The sequence below is a fragment of the Bombina bombina genome, chromosome 6, assembly GCF_027579735.1.
Source record: "Bombina bombina isolate aBomBom1 chromosome 6, aBomBom1.pri, whole genome shotgun sequence".
Classification (NCBI taxonomy): Eukaryota; Metazoa; Chordata; class Amphibia; order Anura; family Bombinatoridae; genus Bombina; species Bombina bombina.
In genome coordinates, this window is record NC_069504.1 from 44,423,933 (window position 1) to 44,434,195 (window position 10,263).

At 39.9% G+C, this 10,263-nt stretch overlaps 1 protein-coding gene across 1 annotated transcript in view; it reads right to left on the reverse strand.

The window, feature by feature from the left end:
• EXOC4 (exocyst complex component 4) overlaps positions 1-10,263 on the reverse strand; it is a 1,163,948-nt gene that overhangs the window by 1,036,474 nt on the left and 117,211 nt on the right. The gene's annotated exons all lie outside the window — the stretch shown is intronic.

Consider the following 10,263-nt stretch of genomic DNA (forward strand, 5'->3'; position numbering starts at 1 on the left):
AGACCAGGCTGCCCCGGCACAAAACATTCTCTCATTGCTTGGATGTATTGGTAGAGGTATTTGCAGCAGAAATAGTAAGGTTCTTATGCCACTTTATAGATCATTAGTTAGGCCTCATCTTGAGTATTGTGTGCAGTTCTGGAGACCATATCTTCAGAAGGATATTAACAAACTTGAATCTGTGCAAAGGAGGGCTACCAAAATGGTACATGGTCTAAAAAATAAAACTTACCAGGATAGGCTCAATGACCTAAATATGTATAGCTTAGAGGAGAGAAGGGAAAGAGGTGATATGATAGCAACTTTCAAGTACATTAAAGGGTTTAGTAAAACTGAGGCTGTGGGTATTTTACATAAAAACATAATTTATGTAAGAACTTACCTGATAAATTCATTTCTTTCATATTAACAAGAGTCCATGAGCTAGTGACGTATGGGATATACATTCCTACCAGGAGGGGCAAAGTTTCCCAAACCTTAAAATGCCTATAAATACACCCCTCACCACACCCACAAATCAGTTTAACGAATAGCCAAGAAGTGGGGTGATAAGAAAAAAAGTGCGAAGCATATAAAATAAGGAATTGGAATAATTGTGCTTTATACAAAAAAATCATAACCACCCCAAAAAAGGGTGGGCCTCATGGACTCTTGTTAATATGAAAGAAATGAATTTATCAGGTAAGTTCTTACATAAATTATGTTTTCTTTCATGTAATTAACAAGAGTCCATGAGCTAGTGACGTATGGGATAATGACTACCCAAGATGTGGATCTTTCCACACAAGAGTCACTAGAGAGGGAGGGATAAAATAAAGACAGCCAATTCCTGCTGAAAATAATCCACACCCAAAATAAAGTTTAACAAAAAACATAAGCAGAAGATTCAAACTGAAACCGCTGCCTGAAGAACTTTTCTACCAAAAACTGCTTCAGAAGAAGAAAATACATCAAAATGGTAGAATTTAGTAAAAGTATGCAAAGAGGACCAAGTTGCTGCTTTGCAGATCTGGTCAACCGAAGCTTCATTCCTAAACGCCCAGGAAGTAGATACTGACCTAGTAGAATGAGCTGTAATTCTCTGAGGCGGAATTTTACCCGACTCAACATAGGCAAGATGAATTAAAGATTTCAACCAAGATGCCAAAGAAATGGCAGAAGCTTTCTGGCCTTTCCTAGAACCGGAAAAGAAAACAAATAGACTAGAAGTCTTACAGAAAGATTTCGTAGCTTCAACATAATATTTCAAAGCTCTAACAACATCCAAAGAATGCAACGATTTCTCCTTAGAATTCTTAGGATTAGGACATAATGAAGGAACCACAATTTCTCTACTAATGTTGTTGGAATTCACAACTTTAGGTAAAAATTCAAAAGAAGTTCGCAACACCGCCTTATCCTGATGAAGAATCAGAAAAGGAGACTCATAAGAAAGAGCAGATAATTCAGAAACTCTTCTGGCAGAAGAGATGGCCAAAAGGAACAAAACTTTCCAAGAAAGTAATTAATATCCAATGAATGCATAGGTTCAAAGTGGAGGAGCTTGAAGAGCCCCCAGAACCAAATTCAAACTCCAAGGAGGAGAAATTGACTTAATGACAGGCTTTATACAAACCAAAGCTTGTACAAAACAATGAATATCAGGAAGAATAGCAATCTTTCTGTGAAAAAGAACAGAAAGAGCAGAGATTTGACCTTTCAAGGAACTTGCGGACAAACCCTTATCTAAACCATCCTGAAGAAATTGTAATATTCTCGGTATTCTAAAAGAATGCCAAGAAAAATGATGAGAAAGACACCAAGAAATATAAGTCTTCCAGACTCTATAATATATCTCTCTGGATACAGATGTACGAGCCTGTAACATAGTATTAATCACAGAGTCAGAGAAACCTCTTTGACCAAGAATCAAGCGTTCAATCTCCATACCTTTAAATTTAAGGATTTCAGATCCTGATGGAAAAAAGGACCTTGAGACAAAAGGTCTGGTCTTAACGGAAGAGTCCACGGTTGGCAAGAGGCCATCCGGACAAGATCCGCATACCAAAACCTGTGAGGCCATGCCGGAGCTACCAGCAGAACAAACGAGCATTCCTTCAGAATCTTGGAGATTACTCTTGGAAGAAGAACTAGAGGCGGAAAGATATAGGCAGGATGATACTTCCAAGGAAGTGAAAATGCATCCACTGCCTCCGCCTGAGGATCCCGGGATCTGGACAGATACCTGGGAAGTTTCTTGTTTAGATGAGAAGCCATCAGAACTATTTCTGGAAGTTCCCACATTTGAACAATCTGAAGAAATACCTCTGGGTGAAGAGACCATTCGCCCGGATGCAACGTTTGGCGACTGAGATAATCCGCTTTCCAATTGTCCATACCTGGGATATAAACCGCAGAGATTAGACAGGAGCTGGATTCCGCCCAAACCAAAATTCGAGATACTTCTTTCATAGCCAGAGGACTGTGAGTCCCTCCTTGATGATTGATGTATGCCACAGTTGTGACAATGTCTTATCTGAAAACAATGAACAACTCTCTCTTCAGAAGAGGCCAAGACTGAAGAGCTCTGAAAATTGCACGGGGTTCCAAAATATTGATCGGAAATCTCACCTCCTGAGATTCCCAAACCCCTTGTGCCGTCAGATACCCCCACACAGCTCCCCAACCTGTAAGACTCGTATCTGTTGAGATTATAGTCCAGGTCGGAAGAACAAAGAAGCCCCCTGAACTAAACGATGGTGATCTGTCCACCATGTCAGAGAGTGTCGTAAAATCGGTTTAAAGATATTAATTGAGATATCTTTGAGTAATCCCTGCACCATTGGTTCAGCATACAGAGCTGAAGAGGTCGCATGTGAAAACGAGCAAAGGAGATCGCATCTGATGCGGCAGTCCTAAGATCCAACATTTCCATGCATAAGGCTACCAAAGGGAATGATTGTGACTGAAGGTTTTGACAAGCTGATATCAATGTTAAACTTCTCTTGTCTGACAAGGACAGAGTCATAGACACTGAATTTATCTAGAAACCTAAAAAGGTTACCCTTGTCTGAGGAATCAATAAACTGATTGGTAAATTGATCCTCCAACCATGAACTTGAAGAAACAACACAAGTCGATTCGTATGAGATTCTTCGAAAATGAGAAGACTGAGCAAGTACCAAGATATCGTCCAAATAAGGAAATACCAAAACCCTATTCTCTGATTACAGAAAGAAGGGCACCGAGAACCTTTGAAAAAAATTCTTGGAACTGAGGCTAGGCCAAATAGTAGAGCCACAAAACTGGTAATGCTTGTCTAAAAAGAGAATCTCAGACACTAAAAGTGATCTGGATGAATCGGAATATGCAGATACACATCCTGTAAATCTATTGTAGACATATAATGCCCTTGCTAAACAAAAGGCAGGATAGTCCTACAGTAACCATCTTGAATGTTGGTATCCTAACATAACGATTCAATAATGATAGATCCAGAACTGGTCTGAAGGAATTGACCTTCTTTGGTACAATGAAGAGATAAAATAAAACCCCAGCCCCTGTTCCAGAACTGGAACTGGCATAAATACTCCAGCCAACTCTAGATCTGAAACACATTTCAGAAATGCTGAGCCTTGCTGTGTCAATTGGGACACGGGAAAGAAAAGAATCTCTTAGCAGGAGGCCTTAACTTGAAGCCAATTCTGTACCTTTCTGAAACAATGTTTCTGAAACCAGAGATTAAGAACGGAATTGATCCAAATTTCTTTGAAGAAAACGTAATCTGCCCCATACCAGCTGAGCTGGAATAAGGGCCGCACCTTCATAGGTACTTAGGAGCTGGCTATAGGTTTCTATAAGGCTTGGATATATTCCAAACTGGAAATAGTTTCCAAACTGATACCGCTCCTGAGGATGAAGGATCAGGCTTTTGTTCCTTGTTGTGAGGAAAGGAACGAAATGATTATTTACCCTGGAAAGAAAGGGAAAGCAAAGTTGACTTAGAAGACATGTCAGCATTCCAAGTTTAATCCATAAAGCTTTTCTAGCTAAAATAGCTAGAGACATATACCTGACATCAACTCTAATGATATCAAAAGATGGTATCACCAATAAAATTATTAGCATGTTATAGAATAATAATAATGCTATAAAATTATGATCTGTTACTTGTTGCGCTAAAGCTTCTAACCAAAAAAGTTGAAGCTGCAGCAACATCCGCTAAAAATATAGCAGGTCTAAGAAGATTACCTGAACATAAGTAAGCTTTTCTTAGAAAGGATTCAATTTTCCTATCTAAAGGATCCTTAAATGAAGTACTATCTGCCATAGGAATAGTAGTACATTAGCAGGAGTAGAGACAGCCCCATAACCTTAGGGATTTTTGTCCCAACAAACTCTAATCTGTCAGATGGCACAGGATATAATTTGCTTAAACGTCTAGAAGGAGTAAATAAATTACCCAAATTATTCCATTCCCTGGAAATTACTTCAGAAATAGCATCAGGGAGATAAAACACTTCTGGAATAACTACAGGAGATTTAAAAACCTTATTTAAACGTTTACATTTAGTATCAAGAGGACCAGAATCCTCTATTTCTAATGCAAATAACACTTCTTTAAGTAAAGAACGAATAAATTCCATCTTGAACAAATACAAAGATTTATCAGCATCAACCTCTGAGACAGAAACCTCTGAACCAGAAGAACCATTATCAGTATCAGAATGATGATGTTCATTTAAAAATTCATCTGAAAAAAAGAGAAGTTTTAAAAGACTTTTATGTATACTAGAAGGAGAAATAACAGACATAGCCTTCTTAATGGATTTAAAAAATAAAATCTCTTATGTTATCAGGAACACTCTGAAAATTAGATGTTGACGGACAGCAACAGGTAATGTAACAGTACTAAAGGAAATTTTATCTGCATTAATAAGTTTGACATGACATGCAATACAATAACAGCTGGAGAAACAGATACCAAAAGTTTATAGCAGACTTAGCTTGGTAGCTCCAGCACTGTGCAGTGATTTTCCTGTAGTAACTTCTGACTCAGTTGCAACGTGGAACATCTTGCAATATGTAAAAGAAAAAAACAACATATAAAGCAAAATTGATCAAATTCCTTAAATGACAGTTTCAGGAATGGGAAAAAAATGCCAGTGAACAAGCTTCTAGCAACCAGAAGCAATAAATAATGAGACTTAAATAATGTGGAGACAAAAATGACGCCCATATTTTTTAGCGCCAAAAAAGACGCCCACATTATTTGGCGCCTAAATGCTTTTGGCGCCAAAAATGACGCCACATCCGGAACGCCGACATCTTTGACGCAAAATAACGTCAAAAAATGACGCAACTTCCGGCGACACGTATGACGCCGGAAACGGAAAATAATTTTTGCGCCAAAAAAGTCTGCGCCAAGAATGACGCAATAAAATGAAGCATTTTCAGCCCCCGCGAGCCTAACAGCCCACAGGGAAAAAAGTCAAATTTTTGAGGTAAGAAAAAATATGATAATTCAATGCATAATCCCAAATATGAAACTGACTGTCTGGAAATAAGGAAAGTTGAACATTCTGAGTCAAGGCAAATAAATGTTTGAATACATATATTTAGAACTTTATAAATAAAGTGCCCAACCATAGCTTAGAGTGTCACAGAAAATAAGACTTACTTACCCCAGGACACTCATCTACATGTTTGTAGAAAGCCAAACCAGTACTGAAACGAGAATCAGTAGAGGAAATGGTAAATATAAGAGTATATCGTCGATCTGAAAAGGGAGGTAAGAGATGAATCTCTACGACCGATAACAGAGAACCTTATGAAATAGACCCCGTAGAAGGAGATCACTGCATTCAATAGGCAATACTCTCTTCACATCCCTCTGACATTCACTGCACGCTGAGAGGAAAACCGGGCTCCAACTTGCTGCGGAGCGCATATCAACGTAGAATCTAGCACAAACTTACTTCACCACCTCCCTTGGAGGCAAAGTTTGTAAAACTGATTTGTGGGTGTGGTGAGGGGTGTATTTATAGGCATTTTAAGGTTTGGGAAACTTTGCCCCTCCTGGTAGGAATGTATATCCCATACGTCACTAGCTCATGGACTCTTGTTAATTACATGAAAGAAATGGAAAATTCAAGAACAAGGGGCCATGAGCTCAAGCTAAAGGGTAAAAGATTCAGAAGTAATTTGAGGAAGCACTTCTTTACAGAAAGAGTGATTGATTTATGGAATAAACTTCCTCAAGAGGTAGTAGCAACAAACACTGTGGGGGACTTTAAAAATGCATGGTACAAGCATAGGGCTATCCTACGAACTAGATAAGTTTATACTGTTAGGTAAGGTCGGGCAGACTTGCTGGGCCTATGGCTCTTATCTGCCGTCAATATCTATGTTTCTATTGCCCAGGAACTTCCATAAACAGCACTTGGCCATTCTGATTGCTCATTTAAACAGCACTCATCAAACCCAACCCCCAAACTTTGCTGGATCAGCATCTCTTGCAGTCTTTCAGGCTACAGCATCTCTTCTGAAGCAGATATAGTGACAAATATCTACAGAGATATTGTGTATCCAAACCTGAGCACAGGTGTTTCAACCAATTTGATTAAGATGCAGGTGATCTCCAATCCTGCCTTAAGGACAGTGCTGGGAATTATTGCCTTAGAGTATTTGCCAATATCACTTAAGCGGGAACTCTATGCTATGCATCTATTAATGAACTCCTTCCAAGTACACAGGTCTATCAATCACAGTGAATGCGCTTTACAGCAATGGGGAGTAGGATAGAGATCTCTATGGAGTAGTCTCTCAAAGTCTAGTAAATCAAGGCTTCAATATTCATTTTACCCTTTATGCTAGAGGTTGATAAATATAGTTGTTGTATTTCTCCCAGAAATCAACTTCACCCAGCAGTGATTTGATTCACCTACTCCCAGCTGATGAGTGGCAAAAACCCATGAAACAGATGTCCTCTGATGGTCTAAATCACTATACTAACCCTAGCTAAGCTTAAAAGCTGTGTATATAGCAATGCTATGGCGTAAAGGGCGTCTGCGTAAAAGCAGACTAAAGAGTCATTGTGAACCTCATTTGCATATCTTACCAAGAATCCTTTGCTGCATTGGAAACAGTGTATCCAGATGTTTTCTTGGAAAAGCAAGCCTCCTGACTTGTTTAGATTTGTTAAATATATATTTAAATATATATATATATATATATATATATATATATATATATATATATATATATATACATACATACATACATACATACACACACACACATATATATAATACATATATATATATATATATACATACACACACAGTATCCCACACAAGTACACCCCTCACATTTTTGGCAATATTTTATTATATCTTTTCATGTGACAACACTGAAGAAATGACACTTTACTATGTAAAGTAGTGAGAGTACAGCCTGTATAACAGTGTAAATTTGCTGTCCCCTCAAAATAACTCAAAACACATCCATTAATGTCTAAACCGTTGGCAACAAAAGTAAGTACACTCCTAAGTGGAAATGTCCAAATTGGGCCCAATTAGCCATTTTCCCTCCCCGGTGTCATGTGACTCGTTAGTGTTACAAGGTCTCAGGTGTGAATGGGGAGCAGGTGTGTTAAATTTGGTGTTATCACTCTCACACTCTCTTATACTGGTCACTGGAAGTTCAACATGGCACTTCATGGCAAAGAACTCTCTGAGGATCTGAAAAAAAAGAATTGTTGCTCTACATAAAGATGGCCTAGGCTATAAGAAGATTGCCAAGACCTTGAAACTGAGCTGCAGCATTGTGGGCAAGACCATACAGCGGTTTCACAGGACAGGTTCCACTCAGAACAGGTCTTGCCATGTTCGACCAAAGAATTTAAGTGCACGTGATCAGTATCATATCCAGAGGTTGTCTTTGAGAAATAGACGTATGAGTGCTGCCAGCATTGCTGGAGAGGTTGAAGGGGTCGGGGTTCAGCCCGTCAGTGCTCAGACCATACGCCGCACACTGCATCAAATTGATCTGCATGGCTGTCGTCCCAGAAGGAAGCCTCTTCTAAAGATGATGCACAAGAAAGCCTGCAAATAGTTTGCTGACGAAAAGCAGACTAAGGATATGGATTACTGGAACCCGTGTCCTGTGGTCCAATGAAACCAAGATAAACTTATTTGGTTCAGATGGTGTCAAGCGTGTGTAGCGGCAACCAGGTGAGGAGTACAAAGACAAGTGTGTCTTGCCTACAGTCAAGCATGGTGGTGAGTGTGTCATTATCTGGGCCTGTATGAGTGTAGCCGGCACTGGGGAGCTACAGTTCATTGTTGGAACCATGAATGCCAACATGTACTGTGACATACTGAGGCAGAGCATGATCCCCTCCCTTCAGAGACTGGGCCGCAGGGCAGAATTCCAACAAGATAACGACCCCAAACACACCTCCAAGACGACCACTGCCTTGCTACAGAAGCTGAGGGTAAAGGTAATGGACTGGCCAAGCATGTCTCCAGACCTAAACCCTATTGAGCATCTGTGGGGCATCCTCAAAACAGAAGGTGGGGGAGCGCAAGGTCTCTAACATCCACCAGCTCCTTGATGTCATCATGGAGGAGTGGAAGAGGACTCCAGTGGCAACCTGTGAAGCTCTAGTGAACTCCATTCCCAAGAGGGTTAAGGCAGTGCTGGAAAATAATGGTGGCCACACAAAATAATTGACAGTTTAAGCATTTCCCCTTAGGGGTGTACTCACTTTTGTTGCAAACAGCTTAGGCATTAATGGCTGTGTGTTGAGTTATTTGAGGGGACAGCAAATTTACACTGGTATACAGGCTGTACACTCACTACTTTACATTGTAGCAAAGTGTCATTTCTTCAGTGTTGTCACATGAAAAGATATAATAAAATATTTACAAAAATGTGAGGGGTGTACTCACTTTTGTGGGATACTGTATACACATATGTATATGTTTTAAAAAAAAAAACTGTCAGTCAAGCCATTTGTCCTGCGCTGCACAGAGAGAAATGGCAGCAGAGTTCAAGCTTGGAGCGAGTGGCGCGCTATTTCATTCTGTAAGGAGGGACTGTCAGGAGTGACTGAAGTGCTCATCATAAAATCTGACTGAAGAGGAATCGGCTAAAACTACAGGGGGATAATATTTAATCTGCCGGTGTTCTGTCGATAACTCCAACATGACGTCACATCCGGCTGCAGATTACACTAATTACCTCCATTGCGCATGCGAGCCCACACCCAAGATTATTCATCTGAAAAGAGGCGTACCCTTGGGGAGAACTCATCGAATTCTCCAATAAAAGCCATTGCGCATGCGTATTTTTTTATGAGGCAAAAAACAGACCCTTGAGAAGAATTTATCAAGTGCTACTAGAAATGCTGTTGTGCATGAGCGCATTACGTGTAAACACCGTGCCCGCCTGTTGCTCAATAGCTTTACCCTCAGGCCGAGATAAGTTTTCACTTGTCACGATATTCAGCTTTCAAACCACTGAGCACACATAATATTTATTATCATTTGTATATTTCTTAAACATCTCGGAATGAGGGTAAAGCTATTGAACACAGGCGGGCTCGTGTTTAGACGTAATGCGCGTATGCGCAACAGCAGTTCTTGTAGCACTCGATGGGTTCTTCTTAAGGGTCTGTTTTTTTGCCTCATAAAAAATACGCATGCGCAATGGCTTTTATTGGAGAATTCGATGAGTTCTCCCCAAGGGTATGCCTCTTTTCAGATGAATAATCTCTGGTGCGCACTCAAATGAGCAATAGAGGCAATTAGTGTAATCTGTAGCCGGAAGTGACGTCATATTGGCGTTCTCGATGAATTGGAGTTATCGACAGAACACCGGCAACCCCCTGATATGCGCAACTCTACAGAGGACTGGGGTATGATCAAATATAATGGTGATCTGGGATTAATCTCTTTTATGCTGGCATCCTGAAGATTAAGCTGGTTTGCAGAACAAAGTAAAGGAATGCTGGCATCAGATGACTTTTTAAGGCAAGACTATGGACGATGGGAGGGTACAGCTTCCATTTAAAGTGGGGTGCCTAGACTGCATGTTTAACCTCTTCTTTAGTTTACCCATAGTTACACAGAACGGGTGTTGTCCGAAAACGTAACCGTTAGACATAATGGCAGTTGAAAATCAGAACATTTATTGAGCGATCAGTGTAAATGTGTTTTGCACTAGTTGCTCTGTTCAAAACTCTAACTGTAATTAAGAAACTTTCAAATTATGGTTAAG